Below are 13,294 nucleotides of genomic sequence, written 5' to 3' on the forward strand. Positions count from 1 at the left end.
ATTTTCGCTGTTCATCCAGCAAAATTGTAGCATCAGACACGACGTTTTAATTTGTTACTTCTTTACTAATAACTATACTAGCGACACATTTTTCCGACAGTATTATCATATACCACTGAAGGTACCAACAAAATTATATCGTTGTAAGGCACGTAGTTCAGGAAATATGGTGTCTTAAATATTGAGCTGTGTGAAAACGAAATTCCCTAGAGATACAGGTGAACTGTCTGTACAAATATGTGCATACTGTGTAAAATATAAGCAAAATATATGTGACACGCTTTAAATCATAGATAAAAAGCTCCTCCTAAGCTCCTGGTTCACAGCCGGCCAGAGTGGCCGAGCGGTTCTAGGCGCTTCAGTATGGAACCGCGCGACCGCTACGGTCGCAGGTTCGAATCCTGCCTCGGGCATGAATGTGTGTGATGTCATTAGGCTAGTTAGGTTTACTTAGTTCTAAGTTATGGGGGACTGATGACCTCTGCTGTTAAGTCCCATAGTGCTCATAGCCATTTGAACCATTTTTTTGGGAAAGAAATGGACAGACATGGAGAGGAAGGAGGGAATGGAACAGATATGGAAAAGGAGGAGATGGACAGAGGGATGTGGAGAGGAAATGGGCAGAAAAGGAATGAGAGAGAGAGAGAGGGGAGGAGAAGATAAACAGAAAGAGGAATGTTCAGGCTATGTGCTGAGAGAGGGAGGAGGAAGAATGCACAGAGAGAGGAGAATGAGAAGATGCACTGTGAGAGGGGGAGGAGGGAATGGTCAGAGAAAGGGAGGATATAAATAAAAAGGAGAGAAAGAGATGGACAGAGAAAAGAAAGACGAGATGGATGTGGGTAGGAGGAGATGAACAGAGAGAGGGGTATTGTGACAGACAGAGGACAGGGGGCGATAGACGAAGAGAGGGGGAGATGGGATGGACAAAGAGAGGGGATAAGGTGGACAGAGAAAGGAAAGAGGAGGAGATGGATGGAGAGACGAAGAGAACGAGGTGGAAAGATGGAGGAGGAAATGGACAGGGAGAGGGGGAAGGGCAATGAGGGGAGGAATAGATTAACTTAGAGGGGATGAGGATGAGATGAGAAGGAGCAGACTGATTTAGAGGGGAGGTGGGAGAAGACGCCCAGAGATGGGTTAGAGAGAGAAAGGGGATGAGGATACGGACAGGATGATGAGAAAGGAGAAGATGGAATGAAAGAGAGAGAGAAGGATGAGATGGACTCGTAGTATAGAACGTAGTGTACTCAGACCGTGTAAGCTATAAAACCAGCGTTTGGGCAGTCCATTAAGATATCTTATTATTACAAACGAACTATGTGTGCATCGGCTTACATTTCCTGTTTTCTGCATAAATTATCTAATACAGGTTCTTCTCCTATGACATGCCTATTACAGGTCTGGAAAAAGTAGTCTCTCATGATTTTATTAGTCAGTCCGCACTTAGTCATTATTTGATAAAAACACTAGCCATGTATTTCGTTGATATCACACACCTCATCAGAGTGACTGTTCAAAATGAGAAGCTTGAGACTCGACCAGCAAATTACCTTCGTGAACATTTCAGTATGGTAATTACAACAGAAGTATAATTCGTGTCCTTTCTGGTGTCAGAGAACACAACCTCTATGAATGATACCGAAGCCTCAAAGCCACAGGCATTTTTTAATCAAAATCGGAAAGTATCCTATATTTTCGAATGTCAGCACCAATAAATAACGATTCTTCCAATTCCGCTTCTGATGAGCAAAATATGTGACAGAGACAGAAGAAGCTTTCTTCATATATATATGTATGACATTCATAAAATATTTCATTAGAACCAATTTCTTGCGTAGGAGTGACAATGGAATATTTTTCTAATCCGCCTTTTTTAAGGGTCATCAGTCTTCTGACTGGTTTTATGCGTGCTGCCACGAATTCCTCTCCTGTGCCAACCTCTTCATCTCAGAGTAGCACTTGCTAGATGTATTCCAATCTCTGTCTTCCTGTCTTCCTCTACAGCTCCCTCTAGTACCATGTAAGTCATGCCAGCATGTCTTAACAGATGTCCTATCATCCTGTCTCTTCTCTGTGTCAGTGTTTTCCACACATTCAGCTTCGATTCTGCCTACAACCTCCTCATTCCTTACCTTACCAGTCGCCCTAATTTTCAACATTCGTCTGTAGCACCACATGTCAAATCCTTCGATTCTCTTCTGTTCCGGTTTTTCCACAGTCGATGTTTCACCACCGTACAATGCTGTACTCCAGATGTACATTCTCAGAAATTTCTTCTTCAAATTAAGGCCTATGTTTGATGCTAGTAGACTTCTCTTGGTCAGGAATGCCAATTTGCTCACCACTGGTGTTCCGAGGGCAATGCCTTGACATAAATGGGATATGCAAGATATCTATCTCTTACCATACTGCACCACGCATTCGGAAGGAATTATGGAAAACACTGACATGTAAACAATCTACAGCTTGTGAACACTTACTGTCCCTGTAAAGAGAAAAGTACAAGCCGACCAAATGTGCCAAATCCAACTCTGGAGTCGACGAGGGAGAGTTACATATGCAGCCCAAAAAACTCAACGGTCCACATGAGCCACGAACTTGCAACTCAGTAACAAACTGTGTGAAACATGTTACGGTGGCGGTTACATTTCAAACGTACCGTCTGCAGCTCATGTAACAGATGAAACAGGAAGATTATGGCTGATTACTTCAATTTTGCATCACAATGGAGAAAGCATTTGAGGATGAAAATTTCATCTTCTAGCTGACATTCACCGGTGAAGCAGCCTTCCGTTTACCTGGAGAGTTGAAACGCCTCAATGTGATAGTTTGTGGCACTGAATATCCTCATGACATTGTAGCTTATGAACGAGATTGCCGAAGGATTTTCTGCGCAGTGTCACAGACCAAGATATCTTCTGTGAGAAGACTTTGATGAGTACCACTTAGCTTGATATATTGCAGATTGTGTTGTTTCCACAAGTGACCGCTGATTCCGGGACTGCCATGTCCCAACAATACGAGGCTCCGCCTCAAAGGAGCATCGGTATTCGTCGTTACGTAAATGATGAACTTACGAACTTCCGCATCGCTGGAATGGGGTAGTGATGAAGATGGTGTGGTTCTGCGTCCTTAGCCCCCATGGGGAGGGGGTGGCGCTTATGAATATTTTATGGGGGATATATTGCAGACTGTGTTCACGGTTCTGTTCATGCGTAAACCATTTGTGTACACTTAATACAAAGGGCGCTCAAAAAGTTCTGCACAGTCGCCTCTATTATTTTTTCTTTTTTTTACAAGAGGATAATGAAATTTTTTGTGAACATACTTGGAACATGTAGCTATACATTGAGCCTACTCAGTGTAGCCTCCATCAGCTGTGACGCATCTGGCCCAACTTTCTCTCCATAATGGAAATCCACTTTGGTAAAATTTTGGGGTTTGACTTGTACACCATCCCTTGACACAGGAAATAAGGTTTTCTCACCATCAAATGTTTTAGCGCGCAGGTGGACCTTCAGACTACCAAAGAGGTAAAAATCAGATTGAGCCAAGTCCGGTCTGTAGTGAGGATGAAGAACAATGTTCCAACGCATTTTCCTGATTTTCTCCTGCGGCATAAGGGCTGTATGGGGTTTGGCATTGTCATGGTGTAATCTGATGAGCTAACCCTGTAGCTGTGGGTCTTGATGGCAAGTCGCTTGTCCAATGATAAACAGTAACGGTCCCGGGTAATTGTGGAGCCAGGTTCCAAAAAGTCAATTAAAATGGCACCACACTGATCCCAGAAGAAGGACGACATCGCCTTTTGGCCTGCTGTTCGTGAAAGTCTTAGTTTTTTCTTCCGAGAGGAACCCCGATGACGCCACTCCATGGAATGGGTTTTCCTCTCAGGTTCGGACAAAAACAACCATGTTTCATCCTGGGTAATGACTCCATCAAAACACTGTTTCCACTGTTCAGTAAAGGTCTTCATGAGACCCTCGCACACATTCTCCCTTATCGTTTTCATTTCTCTTGTCAATAATCTAGGCACCCAACATGTACAGATTTTTCTGTACCCTAGTGTCTGTACCAGTGCTACCACACTACCCAATGACACACGAGTGATTTCAGCAAGCTGTCATGTCATCACACATCTGTCATTTTGGGTGATTTGATCAATGGTCTCCTTATTCACATCACTCACTGTCGTCGATGGTCTACCGCATCCAGTAGAGATAAATCACCTTCTTTCGCAACCACCGCCGGATACTGTTGCGATCCACTGTGTCCTCCCCATAAACCGGGATCAACTTCCTGTGAATCGATGTGGCAGAGTCATCGCCGGTCTTGAAGAGCAGCTCCATCACCGACCATTGTCGCAACCTGGCATCTACTTCACGGTCCATTATGGCTCACCTGTAAATAAAAGAAAATACTTTTATATACCAACTTATAGCTAAATGTTCCAAGTACATTCACAAAAAATTTTAATCTCCTCCTGCAAAAAATCAAACGACTAGAGACGACTGTGAAAAACATTTTGAAAGCCCTTTGTACATTGCATAATCCACAGCTTTGAAACCGAAATAATCCTTTATGGTAGCCCTGAACATTCTGAACGCATTTCAATACACAAGCTATAACGGTAAAAATGCTCGAATTCCGACGAGCGGGGGAAAGAAACAGAGAAACCGTTGCGCCAGGGATTTGCTGCACACGAAGAGTTTACCTTGCGGATTGCTGTGGTGACAGTGACCTTAGTCTCGCATGGGCCGGGCGTCGGGAGTAGAGGTTCATCCATCACGTGAACAGCCGCACGACACAACACCGTGCGTCTACGACTGGGCTCTTGTACCACCCTGAAAACGGATGGCCTTTCTTTTGCTTTCCCTACAGTGAATTTGTCGTGTTTGCTCTACCTGTTTTGCCAACCCAGCTAGTGCTATAGGCACGGCCTCTTCATAGGAACGACAGAAGTGTTTGCCTCTGTTCAGGTCGATCAGGTTCGTGGTCTGTGCCTGCTTCTCTCTTCTTCCTCTTAATAGTCTCGTGCATACTGTGAGCGTGTGGGTGCTATTCTGTCATTCTACACAACGGATTAATCTGAGATGTACCCTTTACCCTGTAACTCCTGCAAGATGCAATTTCCACCCTCACACTACTACTGAAGTCAGACAGACGCTCCTAACGTTCTAAAGAGAAATGCCCGAAAAACTTTCAGCAATAAATATCTTCTGGAGTCATCTGCTGTAAGGAAATGACAGAAAAATTCACAAAATTTCTTACGTAACTAGTGGAATACTTAGGTACAGAAGTAGTGCTAGTTAGTGTAAGAAAAACATGAAACTAACGAAAATTATTATTTATTTTGCTAAAATTCTGAGAAATCACAATGCCACCTTTAGTTATGAACTGAACAAGTTATTTCCTGGTTCTTTTAGGAATGTGAAGCCACCTCTCAAGGATAGGATTCGCTAATGAAATTTCTATACAAAGTTTAAGATTGTTATTGACTTGTCAGAATGGCTGAGAGCCGCGCCTACTCAACTTGAATAATTATCCGTTAGAATGTTGCTAGGTATGGTCGAGGCTTTCGCGTGTGAAATGCAGTGAATTGTACTGTAGTGAAGGAAATATGGGGCTCGCAAGAGCTGTAGCGCACAATACTGTAAGCTGTGATGATTGCTGTATGCGCCGCTCGCTGCTGACAAATAAGATAACTCTCGTTCTATCTGGATTGATCTTCGCCAATCAAACTCTCCTGACACCTTGATGAAGTCAAGGACCCCTATTTGCCCCTAGTCTAACTATTGGCGTGGTACACCGGTCAGATAACCAATCCACCGCGATGCCACTCAAATATTCGCTCGCAGGCGTTTAACTATTGCTCTGTCCATTCACACTGCACAGTAAGTGTGGCGGCCAACACAGTGAACAATGCTTAATCGCAAAGACTCAATATAGAATCGCACTCCAATTTGCTCTCGACAGAGGTGCTCTCCCAGTGAAGTACTGAGGAGAGACTTGTTCCTTGCTCTTTGAGTACACGCTCTCGTCATGTGTTCTCGCTCCAAGAGCAAAAACAGAACGGCCCCTCTCCACGCCAGACGTGAAGGGGTATATCTTTTGGTCTCTTCCATTACTCATTCAGCTCAAGACGTCAGAAATATCATATTCCAATCACCATTGCTCTTCTTAAATGGGAGAACGACGTTTCGTTTAAGACGACCAATCCAGACATTTGTAGCATCGGCGTTTGGCGTTTGCTATCTCCCTGTGAAAATCTCTGAAACTACGTGCTATATTTGTAAAGAATGCGTAGGTTGGGCGCTTCCACACAATGTAGCGGAATTTGCTTTTAAGCCGAACATGGGGTCGTTCTTCCTTTCACTCGGGCAAACGCTGTTCGCTCCACGGGTGGCCGCCGGTCGACATAGATAGCTGCCTGTGAAAACCTCTGAAGGGATCGGCGTCCTGGCGTGCTGTGTTTGCCTCTCCTGAACAAAAAGCTTTTGTGACCTTTGTGTCTTGAATTTCAGCCTCGAGTGTTTCAACTGCGGTGCGCTTACTTGTTATTTGCATGTCGCTTACAAGAATTCATACAACATTGACTTTATCTTACCAAGCTTGTGTTCAAATGAAGCGTCTTGATGTATGGAATATGATTGTGAGGGCGAAATGTGTAAGCAATGAAGGTCAGGAGACCATGACGTCTTACAATAATTCCGGTCCTATGAAGCAGCCGTTGTAAAAAATACCCCTCCTCCTACCCCCCCCCCCCCTCTCACGACAAGCAACAACTGACCATGTGTCACTGAATGTGAGCTGTTATGTGTCTCTATCAGCTTCACCGCTCACGTGATTTACGGGATATTTAAGGGATCACCCACCAAAATTTTAAAACCTACTAAACCACATTTTATGTTGTGTTGTGAGTCGTGTGTAATATGTCAAGAAATTTCGTTCATTTTATGTGCATGATGTACAGTAAACGTTATGTTTTAAACATTTCTTTGCAAATTATTGTTATTATTATGATTTCGCATAATAATAATAAGTTGCTTGCACTGAGGTCACAAAACTCATACATACGTACCAGTATCTTGTCGGACCTCCTTTTTCCCTGCGTAGTGCAGCATCTCGACGTGGCATGGACTTAACAAGTCATTGGATGTCCCCTGCTGAAATATTGAGCTTTTCTGCTTCTACAGCCCACCACAAAAGAGAAAATGTTGCCGGTGCATGATTTTGTTTACGAACTGACCTCTCGATTAAGTCCCATAAATGTAGGGTGGGATTTATGTGGGGCCCTCAGATTCTCCAGTATGTTCCTCAAACCACTGGCGTACAATATTGTGGACCAATGATATGGCACATTGTTATCGATACAAATTTCATCGTTATTTGGGAACGTGAACTCAATGTACGGCTGATATGGTCCCCAAGTAGCCGAAAATAATCGTTTCCACTCAATGACCGGTACAGTTGGACCAGAGGACCCAGTTTATTCCATCTAAACACAGCCCACACCATTATACAGTCACCACCAGCATGCATAGTGCATGGTCGAAACCTGAGTCCATGGCTTCTTGGGGTCCGCGTCACACTCAAATCCTACCATAAGCTCTTCCCGACAGAAATCGGGTCTGATCTGACCACGCCACGGTTTTCCAGTCGTCTAGGGTGCTGAAGGCGATTTCGTACTGTTTACAAAGGCACTCGCCTCAGTCTTCTGCTGCCATAGCCCCTTAGTCGTTACTCCCACATCCATTTCTGCGGTGGCACAGTGTTGCTTGTCTGTAAGCAGTAACAACTCTTCGCATACGCCGCTGCTCTCGATTGCTAGGTGACGGCCATAGACCATTGCATTGTCCGTGATAAGAGGTAATGCCTGAAATTAGGTTTTCATTCTCGGCACACCCCTAAATGGAAGGTCCCATGCGTCTAGCTCTAACTACAATTCCGTGTTCTAAGTGTGTTGATTCCCATCGTGCAGCCTTAATAACGTCGGAGACATTTTCACGTGAATCACCTCAGTGCAGCTGACAGCTCCGCCAATGCTCTGCCCTTTTATACCTTGCGTACGTGATACAACCGCAATCTGTATATCTGCATATCTCTATCCCATAACTTCTGTTTCCTCAGTGTGTTATTTTCAATTAACAGAATACTCGTAAGTGAAATTGTAAACTAAAAAATAAAATAAAAATATGAATGTAAAACATAAAATAACAATTAAAAACGTAAAACAAAAATATGTTAAATAAATAAGTAACTTAGTAATGAATGTTACTATTTTTTAATTAGGTATGTTGAAAGTACACCGAAAGAACATTGTGTAGAGCTTATTTTCCAGAAACCATATTTCAGAAACCAGTTTTATTACACATGGATGTATAAGGCGCGAAAGTTTCTGTAATTTGCGCTGCCAAACTATCGAAAGCTTGATAAACTGCACTTCCAGCATCTCTTATAAACAGGCAACTACATGTTTTGAACGTTACTGTCATCTAATCTTTTTATTACGAAGTTTTCAGGAACATTAATTACATTTAAACTTTTCTATGAAATACATTCTTTACATACCATGGTTTCGAAGAAATCCCGCTAAACCTAATACGCCAAATAAGTTTTCCAGATGAGTTTAGGCCCTTAAATGTGACATTGAACAAAAAATAAAGCAGGTATTGCATTATTTTTGACTCCTTCACATTCCTACTAAGTTTGGTCAAAATCGTTTATTTACACCTGGGAATGTTTCCTTGTTAGTTCGGTTGTGAAGACCCGGTGATGGCCCACCGCATTCGTAGCATTCTGTGGACACCATGCCAGCGTCGAGCCTCGAATTCCAACGCAGGAGGCCTGAAACAGCCTAGCGCAATCCATCCGTTCTGATACAGCACGTCTGTAGCCTAAATCTTCACTGCTGGCAGGTGACTGAGCGCGCCTCTTTGTTGCGCCAGCGAGCCAAGTCGTTTTTCTGTTTGGCGGCGGAAGGCACTCATTGGCGACTTAGGCAATGCTGCGGCGCTGGATGATTACACAAGACAGGTCGTATGTTGCACAGCCCCGGTGATAAGCAGGTTGCGTGTCTTCAGCCACTTGCCCTTCATGTAGGTAGGTGGATCACCTTGCCTCGAAATTTCTCTGCGTCGGAACATTCCGCCCATGCTGTAACAAAGACTACAGTCCAGCAGCGTACTTTCAGAAAAGACTTCCTAATTTATGTTGGATTTCTCTGGTTCATGCTTTCCTTACTGTTGGCATTCTGCCCTTTATATCCTCTCTTCTTCGGCCATTACCAGTTATTTTGCAGACCAAATACGAAAACTTGTGCTTTGTTTTAGTACAGGGTCCTCGTCACCATTCCATGATGTGATTTCCTCATGATCAGCTCACTTCATACGCCTACATCCGCTTTCCTTATTTCTTTATTTTTTACGTTCATAATTTAGGGAAACGGCAACCTTAATGTCCAGTGCGGACGCACATCCCATTTGAATTTGTAAGTTCATACAACGATTCAACTGTACGCCAAATACATCAACTGCGTACAGGTGATACTCGAAACTTCTTCAGGTACACATAGGCATCTCAAGGAGCCAGAATATGGCGTGGTCACGAGACAAGTTTCCTATATTGTCTTAATACCATATATTCGGGGTCAAATAACGAAGAAGGGATAGATAACATTCCATCAGAATTTCAAAAATCATTGCGGGAAGTGGTGACAAAACCACTATTGACGTTGGTCTGTAGAATGTATGAGTCTGGCGACATACCATCTGACTTTTAGAAAAGCATCATCCACACGATTCCGAAGACGGCAAGAACTGACAAGTGCAACATTTGTCGCACAGTCAGCTTAACAGCTCATGCATCCAAGTTTCTTACAAGAATAACATACAGAAGAATGGAAAAGAAAATTGAGGAAAGGTAATAATGGAAGCAAGACTAAAGAAAAACAAGACACGTTCATAGGATTTGTCGACCTGGAAAAAGCGTTCGACAATGTAAAATGCTGCAAGATGTTCAAAATTCTGGAAAAAGTAGGGGTAAGCTCTAGGGAGAGACGGGTCATATAAAATATGCACAACAACCAAGAGGGAATAATAAGAGTCGGCGACCAAGAACGAAGTGCTCGTATTAAAAAATGGTGTACGACAGGGATGTAGTCTTTCGCCTCTACTGTTCAATCTGTACATCGAGGGAGCAATGATGGAAATAAAAGGAAGGTTCAGGAGTGGAATTACAATTCAAGGTGAAAGGATATCAATGATACGTTTCGCTGATGACTTTGCTACCTTGAGTAAAAGTGAAGAAGAATTACATGATTTGCTGAATGGAATGAACAGTCTAATGAGTACATAGTATGGATTGAAAGTAAATCGAAGAAAGACGAAATAAGAAGTAGTAGAAATGAGAACAGCGAGAAATTTAACATCAGTATTGATGGTCACGGATCAGATGAAGTTAAGAAATTCTGCTACCTTGGCAGTAAAATAATAAATGACGGACGGAGCAAGCAGGACATCAAAAGCAGACTAGCAATGGCAAAAAATGGCTCAAATGGCTCTGAGCACTATTGGATTTAACTGCTGAGGCCATCAGTCGCCTTGAACGTGGAACTACTTAAACTTAACTAACCTAAAGAGATCACACACATCCATGCCCGAGGCACGATTCGAACCTGCGACCGTAGCGGTCGCGCGGTTCCAGACTGTAGCGCCTAGAACCATTCAGCCACTCCGGCCGGCGCCAACAGAAGAGTTACATACATTAAGTCATGGTACAGTACCAGTTGATACTTTGCCAGCATATAAGGTGTAAGCTAATATGAATCCGCGTGAACAAAAGATAGCAAGAAGAAAAAAACAAACAGGACTTAAGAAAAGCAAGAAAAGAACATAAGTGGCGTTAAGGAAAACACAAAAGAAAATAGATAAGGAGTTAAGAGAAGTTCATGTGGGAATAGCTCAACTTAACGCTACGTTCAGTGCTTTGAAACAAAAGGTTTCAAACCTTGAAGCCAAAACTGTGGGATGTCGCAGGCCAATAGATTGTAAAACAGAAGAATGAGGTACAAAATCACAATTTTGTAAGTCAGAAATAAATAAGAAAATTCACAATAAAATTAATAAGGTAACTAAGGATATGCAGGGTCAAAACTGGTTGATAAAAACGACAGTTAATGACGTTAGTGATATAGGACAAGACAAAAGCAAAGCTATCAATGCATGTAATGGTAAACATAAGATACAATGGAGTGATTTACAGAGCATCAAAAATGGCCATGAAATACTTTGTAGCACTATTTTACCTGTGGAATCCTCATGTAAAGGCGACAAGAGTACAACTCAGGGTCAAGGGAGAGAAACAGGGCACAAAGTACTTCCGGAGATCCAAGACAAAACAGAAAATGAACTGAAACTAAAAGTTGAAATTTGGTGTAGACAAGAAAGAAAGGAATTCTTCATGTAAGTAACGTAGCAAATCACGCTAATGTGTATAAATTCCATAATATCTCTCGTAAGAGAACTATACACTCAGTAGCCTTCATTATACAGTTTGAGGGCGTCATTCCTGAAAACATGTCAGAGCAACAAAAAATCAGATTCGTGGCCAGTAGGTTAGTAAGTGAAACAGTTGCATGGGGAAAGACAGTCATCATCACATGAAACACGTACTATGGGTTCGTATGAATGTTCTTGAATTAGTACTGGTCATGCAGCACACAAAACAGACCGAAAGATGAATTATTTATGGATAGAAGTTTTGATAGAGAAAAAGTCATTATACCACAAATGGAAAAGGAATTAGAAGGTCCCATACGGATGTTCAATGGCGTCAAGATATCAATAAACATAGGCTTGACAGCCAGCTTCTGTCAGAGGCCGCTAGCAAAAAATGGCCAAATGTGTACGGCATTCGTGTATGGGGAACAAAGCTATCAGTTCCGTTCTGAGCAGCATTATACGGTGATAGGTTACGTGGTTGAATCTGAGGAAATCGTGAATGAAGTGCCTCATTGTATCATGGAAATACCGTCACAACAGCTATTAAGAGCAATGTCAATCAATGAGATGAAGAACGTATTATGCCTGCTAAATCTCATTGACCAATAACGTTCTGTGAATTGCTAGGTAATTGACGATTACAAGGTGCCCGAATGAAACGATAGCATACTGCTGTTAGTTCTCACCAATTCACTTATTCAGAACTATATCTGTCTTCTTTAACATTCTTCACTATCGAGGTTAAGATGAGAAAATTTCCTTACACTGAATGTGACAACAAAGAAACAAACTACGACAAAAACAAAGTAACCCAGCAGAATAAACTTCTGCTTAGGACGGGTGAATATATGTTGACAGGCCAGAATGCACGAAGTATAGGATTATACGAGATACACCAGCAAGAGAACACACAGATACAACAAGACGTTGCCATTTAAATGCAAGCAACAAAAAGGTATTATAAAATATGTAATGGAACAATTTGAAAATATTCACAAGAACGATAAGCAAACGTTTATGTTTACAAAGACTGTAAGAATAGAAAGACAGAGTGATGCGTATTACAAATGAAAAGTATGAAGTAATATATGCAGGATGGTCCATTGATAGTGACCGGACCAAATATCTCACGAGGCAAGAGTCAAACGAAAAAACTACAAAGAACGAAACTCGTCTAGCTTGAAGAGGGAACCTGATGGCGCTATGGTTGGCCCGCTAGATGGCGCTGCCATAGGTCAAACGGATATCAAGTGCGTTTTTTTTTTAATACAAACCTCCATTTTTTATTACATATTCGTGTAGTAGGCAAAGAAATATGAATGTTTTGGTTGCACCACTTTTTTCGCTTTGTGAGAGATGGCGCTGTAATAGTCACAAACGTATACGTACGTGGTATCACCTAACATTCCGCCAATGCGGACGGTATTTGCTTCATGATACATTACCCGTGTTAAAATGGAGCATTTACCAGTTGCGGAAAAGGTCGATATCGTATTGATGTATGGCTATTTTGATCAAAATGCCCAATGGGCGTATGCTATGTATGCTGCTCGATATCCTGGACGACATCATCCAAGTGTCCGAATCGTTCGCTGGATAGTTACGTTATTTACTGAAACAGGAAGTGCGCAGCCACATGTGAAACGTCAACCACGACCTGCAACAGATGATGATGCCCAGGTAGGTGTTTTAGCTGCTGTTGCGGCTAATCCGCACATCAGTAGCAGACAAATTCCGTGAGAATCGGGTATCTCAAGAACGACGGTGTTGAGAATGAAACATCAACATCG

Source organism: Schistocerca serialis, chromosome 5, assembly GCF_023864345.2.
Source record: "Schistocerca serialis cubense isolate TAMUIC-IGC-003099 chromosome 5, iqSchSeri2.2, whole genome shotgun sequence".
In the NCBI taxonomy this organism is placed as follows: Eukaryota; Metazoa; Arthropoda; class Insecta; order Orthoptera; family Acrididae; genus Schistocerca; species Schistocerca serialis.